The sequence below is a fragment of the Glandiceps talaboti genome, chromosome 5 (assembly GCF_964340395.1).
Source record: "Glandiceps talaboti chromosome 5, keGlaTala1.1, whole genome shotgun sequence".
Lineage (NCBI taxonomy): Eukaryota > Metazoa > Hemichordata > Enteropneusta > Spengelidae > Glandiceps > Glandiceps talaboti.
In genome coordinates this window covers 24,769,903-24,783,566 of record NC_135553.1, presented here as the reverse complement: position 1 = coordinate 24,783,566, position 13,664 = coordinate 24,769,903, and the positions used below count along the sequence as shown (strand labels likewise).

Here is a 13,664-nt window from a genome sequence, read left to right as displayed (position 1 = left end):
TACACAAGTGTAACCACTGGTATGTTGCATTGGTGTTTTGTTGGTCCTTCACTTCATAAACACACATAAGCAACCAATGATATGTTACCTTCCTAAGTCTTGTGTACTGGTGATATTGATATTGATAGTTAACACCACTGAGATATATTTGGCAGTTCACACTGTTTGCGAGCAGTTACTTTTTTCTAACACAGCCACAAAAACGTGATGTCACCAATGCAACAAAGACAAGAGTCAATGAAAGGTGAGGTCTGGTAGATATATGACGGCACAAAAATAGACGTTCCTTTTGAAATAGTACAATACCAACACAATGTCATTAAAAGCCATTATTGTTATGTACTTGTGTTGTATGAAGTCACTGTATTCTATTGTATTGATACTTCAGGGCAATGTTTATGCATTTATTGTCACTCTTAGGGGATGTTATCTCAAGGATATAATTATCAGATTTCAACTCAATTAAAGGCAAACTCAGTCATTATAATTAAATTAGGGGTGTTGTGTTCATTATAAATCAATTTCTAAAGAGTAATTATCATAGTTTACATGTTTTTTTTGTCAGTAAATGGTCCAGTGTTTACATGGTTTTTTTGTCAGTAAATGGTCCAGTGACTATGATCATGTCAGTGCACATGTAAACCTACACTCATTCAATCACTCATTAAGTATATATTTTCAAGACTTGCTTATTTGCGTTATTACCTAGCTATGACTAATGACTTGATCCTGTTCCCTGGAAGTAAATATACACAGTCAACAGTCTTTATTTAACAGTGTTGTATAGGTAATGTTAGCATATTTGACTTGTGATAAAGTAGTACTAGATACTTATATAATTAACCTTTGAACACAGTTACTGAAATAGACTAGTCCTCTGCTGTAGACTGCCAAAAGTTTGTGATTCTACCTGCTGTAGTCAAATTGGGTGATAATACTTTAATGTAATGCTTCTTCTAGATAGTTTATTAGTTTTATTATTATTTTCCTTTTATGTTTTGTACCATTAACAACTCCCCAGGGTTTTGTTACATGTACTCAAATAAATGCTAAATGATAATACTTTAATAGCTATAGATTAGATTTGTCAACAACTTGTCAATATTCAGAGAAACCTAGTCTGGATGCCTACATGGTCTCGAACTCCTAGAAAGAGAAATCTCAAAAATTTGATGATAAGAAGGATAGCAGTAGACTAAACCAAATCAAAGCAAGGGTATAATGTAGCTCATAATAATGCACTCATATTTGAGTGACAAGTGACCTATCGGTCAGAATAGCTCTGCTGTTTTTATTTTTTGCATGTAGAAGTTGTTCTGTTGTTCAGCTCTTCCACTATGCAGTTTTGTTTTTAGCAAAGTAATAAAGTGGTTAGTGGTTTTATATGATGAATCACACATACTATAGAGCACACTTCACACAGAAAGTTGGTAAAATATTGCACTTTTACATTATAGTTTTAACTCACTGGGACCAAGTATTGTGATTAAGTACAACACTGAACAAGAAGACTTCAAAACCAAATTTATAAAATATGAAGTAAAAAGTGGTACACTGATTTGGCGCACTTTACTAAATCGCAGTGTGACTATTTTTTTTTTAATACCCACAACTGCCCATACAAAAATCACCAAAAACAGAACAGTGTGTGTATCCTTGGTTTGAACAAATTTGAATAACTATGCATATTTACATATATTTTTTGGACTTTGTTTTTGTGTGTCTACCACCCATCCTATTGTGTTATATCTGCAATATACATGTACACCATTGCTTGGCTGTTGAAGCTTGCTACGAGTATGAGAGTGGTCTTTTTAGTGCAGATTCATATAAAAATGTGCTAAAATACAAAACAATGAAGCAAATTTCAGCTCAATTGGCCCTGTAGTTTTGGCATATGTATATAACTTGTATATCACAGATTTTGTCCTAGGGGAGATTTTAAAACCATTTTACAAAAATTCTCTTTTTACACCTAATTTGCATATTAATAACCCAATCAACTTGTCTTGCACAATATACATCTGTTCATCCCAAGAGACCTACACAACAAATTTCAATTCAATTGGCCCAGTAGTTTTGGAGAAGAAGATTTTTGAAGCATTTTAACCAAAAATGATATTTTTAGACATAATTTGCATAGCAGTGACCCAATCAACTTTTCTTGAGCAAACTTATATTCGCTCATCAAATGACACCTACACACCAAATTTCAGGTCAATTGACCATGCAGTTTTAGAGGAGAAGATGAAAGTAGAAAACTTGATGGATGGATGACAGACGACAACGGAGAATCAACCTAACCCTTAAGCTCCGTACAGCTTTCACTGACAGCAGAGCTAAAAACATCAAGTTTCATTTTATAGTGAACTTGATAGAAATTACAGTCTTTGAGTTATATATTGCATATGACAAGAGATTCAAGACCATGGATAGCATCTAGACTATATATTATACTAGAATATTTTTATAGCAACTCCCCCTTTTTCCCTCCCCTTTTTTCCCCCTCCCCTCTACAGTACAAATACAACATAGTAAAGATCTGTTTGAGTCTAAGTTTTCCAGACAATCAATAAACAAACCCCACATTTATGCCATCTTAAAAGTCTTTCAATAAAATAAGATAAAATAAATCTAAGCCTAGAGGTATAATCTTAAGTTTCCATTTGTACCAATTTAAAACCTCAACAGCACTGCATGATAAGCCAGTGAATGAATAATGGCCAGGATTTATACTAGAAATGAATACTATAGCGACTGGATACAATAGTTGATACACTGTGTGGCACGGAAGCCCCTCTAGTTATGTACTTTGCAGGACTGCAGGTTTAGTTGTATCCACACGACACCGTTAATCCATCATACTTGAAATGTGAACCTTTGCCTCAATTATTAAACAAATATTTCTTTATGTGTGGAGCAGACTAGACTGTCGACAGTTTAGGAGCAGACATGCCCACCATTATCTGTGTGCCTCACTTAGCTAACAGTTTTAGTAAGGGTATAGCTATTTATATCTATGAATTGCTTATTTCATATGTGAAGTTTAAATAGGACCATGTGCACAGTAATTTTAACTTATGAATGTGACTAGTACAATTTAGAGGTTCCTGTTGGATTGAATCTTTTGATTGAAAAAAACAGTCAATTCAAACCAAATTCAATCGCACTCTGAACCTCTTTTCTTCTAAAGCAAGAAATCAGAAACTTACCATAAAACCAAAATGACAATTTGATAGGTACAATAAAATAGTAATAAAGTTACCTTTTTTTTGGAATTTAATTTTGAAGTAGATCTGTAAGATACGACATTTGTACCACGCTATCACTAGCCAGAACTCACAATTTGAAGCAACTACTGTACATGATTCAGATGAAAGCTAGTACAGAGTTGTTTCAAAACGGTATATTCCAAGGTACCTTTATCACTAGTACTAAATACAGTAGATGCAAGTGTCAATTTCTATTCTACTACAACAATATCGATTAACATCATAGATTTGGAATAAAATGTAAACTTACCAAATAGAGAAGACAGGTGTTTTATCCTTTAACATCTTTGGTACACCATTACTGGATGACGGCTATCCACCATTACTGGATGACGGCTATCCATCATTACTGGATGACGGCTCTCCACCATTACTGGATGACGGCTATCCACCATTACTAGATGATGGCTAGTATAACATTTGTTTATGTGCTTCAGGTAGAGTACCAGTATTCTTGCAAAGTTCTTTCAATCAATCAATTGCTATCACCCTTGTCCTTGCCTGCTTGCAAGTGTGTGATGCTTGTCCTTGCCAGCATGCAAGCGGCATATAACTTTATGATGGTTTTTATAATATATTTTGACTTCCCTGTACATTTTGTCATAATTCACATTGTCCTCCTGTTAGGGATGAAATGTGTGGCACATCAAGTTGCTTTCTTCTGCTTAAATCCAGAATTCTTCAAATGTTTTTATATGAGATTACTAAGTTTCAGGTGATTAGAATTCATTTGACTTTTTTTCCAGACATGGCAAGCTTCAGATGATTGATATTGATTGGTTTTCTTTGATTGCATCTTTGCATCTTTATGCTCTCACTTCATTGTTAATACTGATATTACTCATGATGTCGGAAATACCAGTGAATATATGTCAATCTTGTTGGATTTACGTAGCTTGGTGCTGTGCTCTTCTGACAAACCTAAAGTGTCTTAATGACATGGGTATGGTCCAAGACAATCCTGGATGACAAGTTTCTTCTTGATAGTTGATGATGATAATAATGAAAGTTTTTTTTCAGCTCAATTATAGTCGTAAGTGTGAAGATAAAAATTTTACAAATATGATTCAATCCAGCTTTGAGGGTTGGTGTCACAGTCGTTGAGAAATATCACAAGATTGGTTGAATGCTATGTATCCATAAATAACCTATCAATGGCCTAAGTCAGTGTTCAGAATGCAGAGTGAAAGAGTCTTTGATATATGTAGTCCAGTTCCAGTCATCTCAGACTCAAAATATGATATGGTATGTCCCAAGAAGTTCCTTTGAAAACCATGGTTACTAGTAATTATACATAACAGGAATACTAACTGTTCACACTATACAAACATATTTACAAGTATCTCTATTTAATGAAATGTTCAAAATTGCCAGCTTTGGTATAAATAACTTCATTCCTGCAAACCTGAAAAAAAGAAGAAAGAAAGTATACTTTAGAGGATTGAAATAAAATGGAGTAAAGTAACAACAAACTGTGTATGTTAACACTGGTAAAAGACTAAGAACATGAATAACAAATGTGAGTAATATAATAATATCGGTGTGTTTACTGGTTTGAGGCCAATCTTGGGTTAGGATTAAAGTTTGGGTGCCAAAAACAGTTGTCTGGCAAGGTTGGAGAACAAGTTGGTCCTGAACAAAGGAATGATTCTATGTAATCCGTAGACTCCACTCATAAAATAGTAGTAATCCAATACCATGGTATTCAAACATTGGGGTTTAAGGTGACTTGACCACTGAAATTATGACATAATGTGACATGGCTGAAATGAGTGGCTACTCTATTACATATGTCATGTGTAATGATTATTTGTAACCCATGATTCAACAGGAATAGTTTAGTGCTATCCTATCCTTCTTTGAATCCAGGTATGTAAAGGTCCCAAAATAGACAAACTGCTCATATCTCTTGAATCTCAGACCACTAAAAGAATTTCTTTTAGTGGTGAGATTGAATCTTAATAATCTCTCTTTAGAGGGGGTTTATAGAGATGATTTGATACCATGTTGGCATCCTGACTACAACAGAAATCTGATGTTACCTGAGACATACAGTATTGTGTATATTATGTCACACACACACACCCCACCCCCACCGTAAAGACCTTGGTGAAACTTGTCTTTCTCAGAATAACAATGCCTTCACTACTTGGTGATGATAGCATTGGGCGTTTCCCTTGTGTAGTATTATTATTGTTGATGATATACACTGTGTCTATTCACAGAAAAAAGATTGTCACACACACACACTATAATAGTAATTGTTGCATGAAATTCAAGCTATGCATCATTTTTTCTGTATATTATTCCTTTTCCTAATTTATTACATTCTGAAATGAGGATGATATGTACAGTGCGGAAGAACACTGATATCGTAAACACACAACAATCATGATTATTTCAAATATGGAAGCCATGCATTGACATCATCAGTTGCTAGGATACAGCCTTTCTAATTTCTTTTGTTTACTATTGATCCATCAGATGCAATTTGCATAAATTAACAATGTAGAGAGACGCCTGCTAAATAATTCAGACCATGAGATGGATGCCAGAATTGACAGTTAGCCCAAAATAACGCTGACCAGAGGAGACATTGTGTGTTTGTTTCAACCAACTGATCTGTGTTCAAATAGTAAAAACCACTTCCTATTCTGTTATGTAATCTTGTTTTTGTCCTTACTAATTTAGTATGTAATTAGTAAGAGGTATGTGTATGGAGTTAGTCAGTAATATTCAGAGGGTAGGAAAGCTTCCATTTTAATAGTGACAAAACCTATCAATTTCACAAGTTGTGACCATAAATATTGTTTGTGCCAGTTTTGATCAGATGGATTTAATATTTCAATAAAAACAAATTTCCTGAAAAATCACAAATATACTTTTAGTAGTTTATCTTGAAGTCCTCAGAGTTGAAAGTCTTTATCTAAAAATAAACATTACTTTCAGAAAATGTTATATTCAACAGATGAACTGAAAAGTAAACATCATTGACAAAGCAGTATTTAATAACAAAGAAAAGTGTCTTCTCAATGTTTGCTGGCATTAATTTGACAACATTTTAACACTAGAGGGTGCTGTTCTAGAAGCTATGTATATGAGGCTACAAATAATTGCAAATAATAAACATGTTTAGTTCATTTTCAGACTTAAATTTGGAAATTTAAACTATTGAATTTTTTGGCTTGTTGTCATACAGATGATGTAAAAATCTCATATGTGTGCAAAAGTGTAAATAATTTGTAATTAATCTTGTCAGAGAAATACAACAATAACAAACCAAACCAAAACAGTGTTTTGTCGTATTGGAGAAAATCTACCCCAGTTACTCTGGTATGGTCCACCAGAGTTCTCCTACCTGAATTATGGTAGAAAGTATATGGATATCTGTGCAACCTTTAGTGTGTCTACTAGCCGGATATGTGATACTAGGCTCCTACACTCATTCACTTTTAAGTGAATGCAAGTATACCAAAGTCACTGATCCAGTGAGTCGTCAGGCAAAGTTGTACCAGATTTGCCCCATTAATACTGAAGTCCTAAACCTAATAGCTTTATCAGTGCAAGTACTCTAGATGTACTCTAGATGTGCAAGTACTCAAGTACTCTATACTCTTGATGCTACATGTGGTATCAAATCATCTCTTTACCCCATTTATTATATGATATTAGTTCAATGGTTGAATGTGTAATTTCATCATCATTTGTAAATTCAGCTAGACATAAAGAAATATGTTGAGATTGATGCATGGATAGCACTAGGACTTACTGTACTATTGTTATAACCTATTATTAAATACCAGAGATCATTCCATATTCTTGATCCAAAGTGTGATCTTGGATACTTTCTTGAAGTGGTTCTGGTAAACTTAAAGTTGAAACTTATGACAAGTAATTGTTGTGTCTGCATACAACAACCGTACGTGTATATCTAACTCAGACCATCAAACAAATTGTCTCTTTTAAGTAACATATGCACAATGGCATCCAAGTCTGTACTGATGTATAGTAGAATGGCATGTACAACAGTCTGTCTGACACGCTATCCATCAAATTACTTTGCACAATATTATATTTGGTAATAAGATGAGATGAGATAGGATAAGATAAGATAAGATAAGATGAGATGAGATGAGATGAGATGAGATGAGATGAGATTACAACCATACAGAAAATTGATAATTCTATTTGGGTATATAAGTGTAACAAAAATATCAAAAAACACTACAATGATATAGGCGAATGTTATAAGTATATAAGTAAAATAATTTTCTTGATTAAATATTGTTTACATGAGTTTTGATGGATGAGATTTAATGTGAACATAGATATATCTTAGACTGATTTCACATGAAAATAGTATTGGATGTTTATGGCCCTACCAAATATCATGTGAAAGTGGACAAATTGTGTAATATCTATTCAACTTCTGTATTCAAATACTGACTCAAATTTCAAAGTTTTATAACATTTCTTTGGATATGAATACTGATAGATCAAACAACAAAGTAAAGAAGGGAAAGTACTATCAAGGATCATATATGAATGATACTGAATGTACTATATGATGAATGGAGTATCAGCTAGTGACCTCGTTATTGGCTAAATGCTTTCTGATTGGCTGATAGTTCACTTGATTAAGTTATTTAAGAGAAATCGACTTTCACTAAATATTTGTATTCAAATATGATAATATGGTAATATGATAGGAGGGATTCGTGATGAAGTAAGTACAAGAAACTGTTTTCATACTTCTCAGAGTTCTTGAAACTAAGAGGTCAAAGTTCACACAATTCAGGACAATGTTGCTGCAATATCTCACACTGAGCTATTTAGTATGAGGATCTGATGTCCTTAAGTAACATTAAATGGAGATCAAAGGAATACTGTGAAGTAACCTTAAATGGAGATCAAATGAATACTGTAAAGTAACATTAAATGGAGATCGAAGGAATACTGTAAAGTAACATTAAATGGAGATCAAAGGAATACTGTAAAGTAACCTTAAATGGAGATCGAAGGAATACTGTAAAGTAACATTAAATGGAGATCAAAGGAATACTGTAAAGTAACATTAAATGGAGATCGAAGGAATACTGTAAAGTAACTCCTAAATGGGGATCAAAGGAATACTGTAAAGTAACCTCTAAATGGAGATCAAAGGAATACTGTAAAGTGATCCTAAATGGGGATCAACGGGATACTATAGTAACCTCTAAATGGAGATCAAAGGACTAGTACACAAGTTGAATTAAGTACACAATATAACAGTATGATGGCAATGCATATTTCAACCATGCTGCAGGTAGAGCTATTTTGGAGATCATCAAATGAACGTTAGATTACAGGGAGTATGGAACCATGTTACCAACAAACAAATAAATAGATAAATAAATAAACAAACAAACAAACAAACAAACAGGTATGCATGGATAAATGAAATATCATTTTAAACTCATGGATAAAGATGTGTATATGTCTATACTGGCCTGTATACTATTGAAATAATATATTATATGTTTATCGTATAGAATTATATATAAACGTATAGTATATTATTTCAACAGTATACAGGCCCACTGATATGTACATATATTCATGTTTATCCATGAGTTGTAAATGATATTTCATTTACCCATGCATACCTGTTTGTTTGTTTGTTTGTTTGTTTGTTTGTTTGTTTGTTTGTTTGTTTATTTGTAACATGGTTCCTGTGGTTAGATGTGTAGAGTACACTTCTGTACTACTCGTTACAAACCTTTTCAGTGAATAATTAACAGAAGTGCCAGCAACATGGACCACAATGAATATTTCTGTTTAAATGAACATTTATTTATACCAAACTATATCCATGACGACTGAACCATTGGTATATTTCCTTGGTATATGTGACATTGATGTGATATGTGATACTCCAACTACAACTGATGTGTATCAAATGAAATTTCTACTCAGTCAGACCATTTCTTGGAAGTGGTTTTCTTGTCTTAATTATTCCCATCCCGGGTTTTTCAAAATAGTTTGTCATTCAAAACACTATTTATACTTGATTAGTTTAGTCATTTTATTAATTAGGCGTAAAAAAAATATTGTGAGGTTCTGATTACATCCAATTCTGAAATAGGTGGGGTAGGTAGATTTATTTTTTTATTTTATTATATATATATTTTTTCATGTGTGAGTGTCTAGTTCAGGTTTTCCATTGTTTTCCAAATGGTCTCTGTGTTGTTTATTTCTTCCTATCAGATCATATGTCAGATAGTTTTATATTGTCTTTTTTACCACACCACTATTTCTTCACGATTTTCGTGATTTTATTATTATTTTTCTTGAATATTTATAAAAAATCTTTAGGGTTGGCATGAAAAACTAGGTGGGGTCGGGTAACTGGAACCAAACAACTTTTTTTATTTGACCTTATCACACTGTTTTTTCCTTGTATTTGCAGCTTGATATTGTCTAATGACCTGTGGATTCATCTCCCTGGAGTAGAATTAGTTGACCTCACCTACTGAGGGTAGTGGCCTTCATAGTAACAGTACCATTTTACGAGGTACTAAAGTTACAATTTAGCTTTAATGTTTTGTAGGGTGATGAAGTAAATAGTTTTTATTTGTAGATTATGTAGATTGCTAACCACTTAGTTACAACCCATTTTAGATTTAACACAGTACTTAACAGGCCACACATGACTCAAACTCATTTTTCTGGTATAACAGCTCGTTGTTATTACCAGGAAAATAACCTCTTGCAGCAAGATGTGGAACAGTATTTAGCAAATAACATATACATATATTTAATGTGATCCCATGGGATTGTTTATACCTGGATTTTGAGGATATGGGGCAGGGGATTAAGATATTATATTATGGCATACGACAAGTTTTCATATTTTCTAGTATTAGTTATGTAGTGTTTTCAAAATTTACCAAAGAAGAAATATAATATTATAAATTGATTTTTTTTCTAATACATGTGTTTCTGTGTAATTGTTCTATGTGATGCCTCCATTGATGTGTACGGCTTTGTTTACCATCTACTAATATCAAGGCAAACATTATTTACACTTCACTACATAATTCTATAAATGCTCAATGTTCTGACAATTTTCACAACCATGATATTATGCCATTTCTATTTGAATATGAAATAATTCTAGAAATTAGATTTTAGTGAAACAAGAAGTTGAAGAATTATGGGAGGAAATGTAATGTGTTTGGTATAAAATTTCAGTCAAAACAAATATGATTTGCAGTAGATAAAGTTACTGAAATTGAAATATGTATGATTTGTAAAAAAAAAAATAAAAACCCCAAAAAACCATAAAAACATTCATTTATGTACTCATCCATAATGAAATTTCCTGTCTATGAGCATTTATGTGGACTTGACATTCACCTCCAAATATAACATATAGAAAAAAAATAAAAGAAAAGTCAGTTTCAGTGCTCATGGGACAAGCTAATTACATGCAAAAAATATAGACTTTGTTGGTAGCATCCATGGCAGTTATACCATATATATGTGTAAGGGTTCAAATTTTGGTACACCCAGCTGTGCTTAATGTACAATATAGCAGCCAGTGGTCTGATTGAAATGTAAATTCTTCACACTACTTATTGGTATTGAAACAGTAGTGAGTAATTTGAATTGACAAAGGCAGCCTTCTGTTTGTGTACATTTAATGTTTACTAAAAGCTAACAGTATAATTGCAGTGCTATTGTCAGAGCTGTTTATCTAACTTATTATCTGTAAAGGAAGTCATTTTCTCTTCAATCTACTGCAAATCTATTTGTTCAATAAAAAGTTAAATAAATCTACTTTCTGTGTTTGCTTTACATTTGTTAATTAACTTGTAAAAAGTATGACTGACTGACTTTGCTGTCAGAGATTAGTTCCATTTGGTGTGTCGCCCCCCCCCCCCCCCCCCCCCCATGATTTGACCTGTCATGTACCACTGAACATCCACTCATTTATTCTGGCTGTTGCTCATTTAAACTTTGCCTTACTGTATCACTATCAAAATTGGAGAAAGTTGTGGAAAGTAGTACTTTTTCAAAGTGATGAATGCTAAAGCAACCTTGGATGTAAAAATTTTAGGAGATAAAAGTCTAAGATTTACTAACAAAAGCAAACCTCAATAAAGACGAGTAGTTGTTGCTTAAAGAAAGTAACTATATTTTGATGTCTTCATTTACTAATACCATATTCTGAAATGTAAATATAAAATTAAGAGCTGAGGATACAGTTGTATATTGAACACCATCAAGTGATCACCACATTGGGAGCCATAGTATGAAATACAACTAACATACCTTTTTGTATTTCCTATACTTTAATAACTTACATGAGATTGGTATTTGGAACATTCAGTATGGAATGGATGTGTTGGTTTTTGACAACTTACCCTTGTTATGTATCTTCAAATCCTTGATTCCATGTGAAGTCTTGAAGTGTGCCATGTAATCGGATCTGACTGTGAAACACGTCGCCTTGTACCCTGAACAGTACTAAAGCTTTCATCATCATCATCATCATCACCAGCCTGAGGGTTAAAATTAGTATATCCCCGACTTTCATACAGCTCTTTGGCACTGCATGTCGGTGTGTACACTGAGTATGTCTTGTGGAATTTTGACATGTCCACTCTTGAATGCTCATGGTCAAAGCATATGACTTCTTCAAAGCGATGACCCCACAAAATTTCATCATTCAGATAAGATGTCCGTGCCTGTGTTGTTGTGCCAGTAGCCTCAACAATACCTTCAAATATCACCATGATCTCAAAGTTCACTGTTTCCATGATTTCTTTCGATACTTTGTACAAAGGACTTTTGCTATCAATAACATGGGTTATGACACAAGGCCAGACAAGGAACATTCTGTCCAATCCAATGCTATGTCCAATGTCTATGTCATATGTTTTCATGGGCATCACTTCACCCTCAGCTGTGACATGATGCTTGACCAACATCAATCTCATGTGACCTTCAACAATTGGACTGTGCCGCAGATCAGCCATCCTTATCATGAAACACAAGTTGCCTTCTCTCTCTGATATGATTCCCATTTCACTGAACATGAGTGTGCTTGCTCTGAGTTTAGGCCGTGATATTTTGGCAAGGAAACTACTAATAACAAATGCTTCCACAAAATTGGCCCAGATGATCTGCACAAGGACCATGATCATTGCCTCTTGGCATTTTTCTGTTGGTGAACGGAAACCATAGCCAATAGTTGTTTGTGTTTCCATAGAGTACAGGAAAGCAGAATTGAAATCTTTAAAGTTTCTAAAACAAGGTTGCCACTCCTCATCATCAAGGTGATTAAAGTCTCCTCTACAGTAAGCAATCAGCCAATATATAAATCCAAAGAACAACCAACTTAATGTATAGCAGGCAGCTACCATCAGAATATTGTACCTCCATGGCATGTCCACAGATGTAGTGAATAAATCTGCTGCAAAACGTCTTTTCTTTCGGTCAGCATTTGTAGCATATGACAATTTACATTTGCCGTTCTTTTCCATGAGTCTTCTCTGTTTTGATTTATTAGGCATATATTTCTTATTGTTCATATTACTGCTGCTTGGGATTGGGAGATGATGGTTGGGTGTTCCTGCGGGTGTTGATGTACTCATTGACGTGGTTGTTACTAGTTCTTTGAGGTCACAATGATTGCAAGGTGTTTCACTAACGAAACTGGAATCTAGACCGTCAGACATGTCTTCTTGTAATAGCCGTTATGGCCGTTACTCAACACCAACTGATCGATACTCTCTTCTTATCTTCACTCTTCTGCAACTCCAACTTTTGATAAGTTTATGACGTGATATAACATCTGAGCCGTAACTTCCCCGTTTCACACCTAGTAACATCAAAATTAAGGTGTCATCAACAAGAAACATTAAAAAAATAAGACCGCAAAAGTGAAAAAAAGTAGAATGTTGTTGGTCAAAAATCAATATGTGGCTGTTTAAATTTGAAAGATGATCAATAGAAATAGTGATGCTGTGTATTTAACTCCTGTTGACATTAAATTAATTGCAAATTGCGATCAAAATAATGCACTCAATGATGAAAACATCATTTAAAGTAAAACCACAATTCTTTTTATGGACGCAGTGAACACCCACAGACAAAAGTTGCCAGGTTTTCAGTACGAAAACACGATTTTAAGTCGTAAATGCGCTCTCCGTGTTGCTCACGAAAGGTTCTTAACCACAAACATCTCCATGACAAATGGAAATAATCACTCCTAAAGATCGTCTGGAGATTAAAACGTTACTTGGAAGAAGAATACACACACTTACCAGATGTTGGTGGAAGTCAATTTTCTGAGAAACGCAACTGTGACAAGAAATATCTATATCCGAAAATTTTAGTTTGTCC

At 33.8% G+C, this 13,664-nt stretch overlaps 1 pseudogene; it reads right to left on the bottom strand.

Annotated features, from left to right (window-relative positions):
• Positions 1 to 11,695: 11,695 nt before the first annotated feature.
• Positions 11,696 to 12,997, bottom strand: LOC144435532 (G protein-activated inward rectifier potassium channel 3 pseudogene; annotated as a pseudogene).
• Between the last annotated feature and the right edge of the window lie 667 nt (positions 12,998 to 13,664).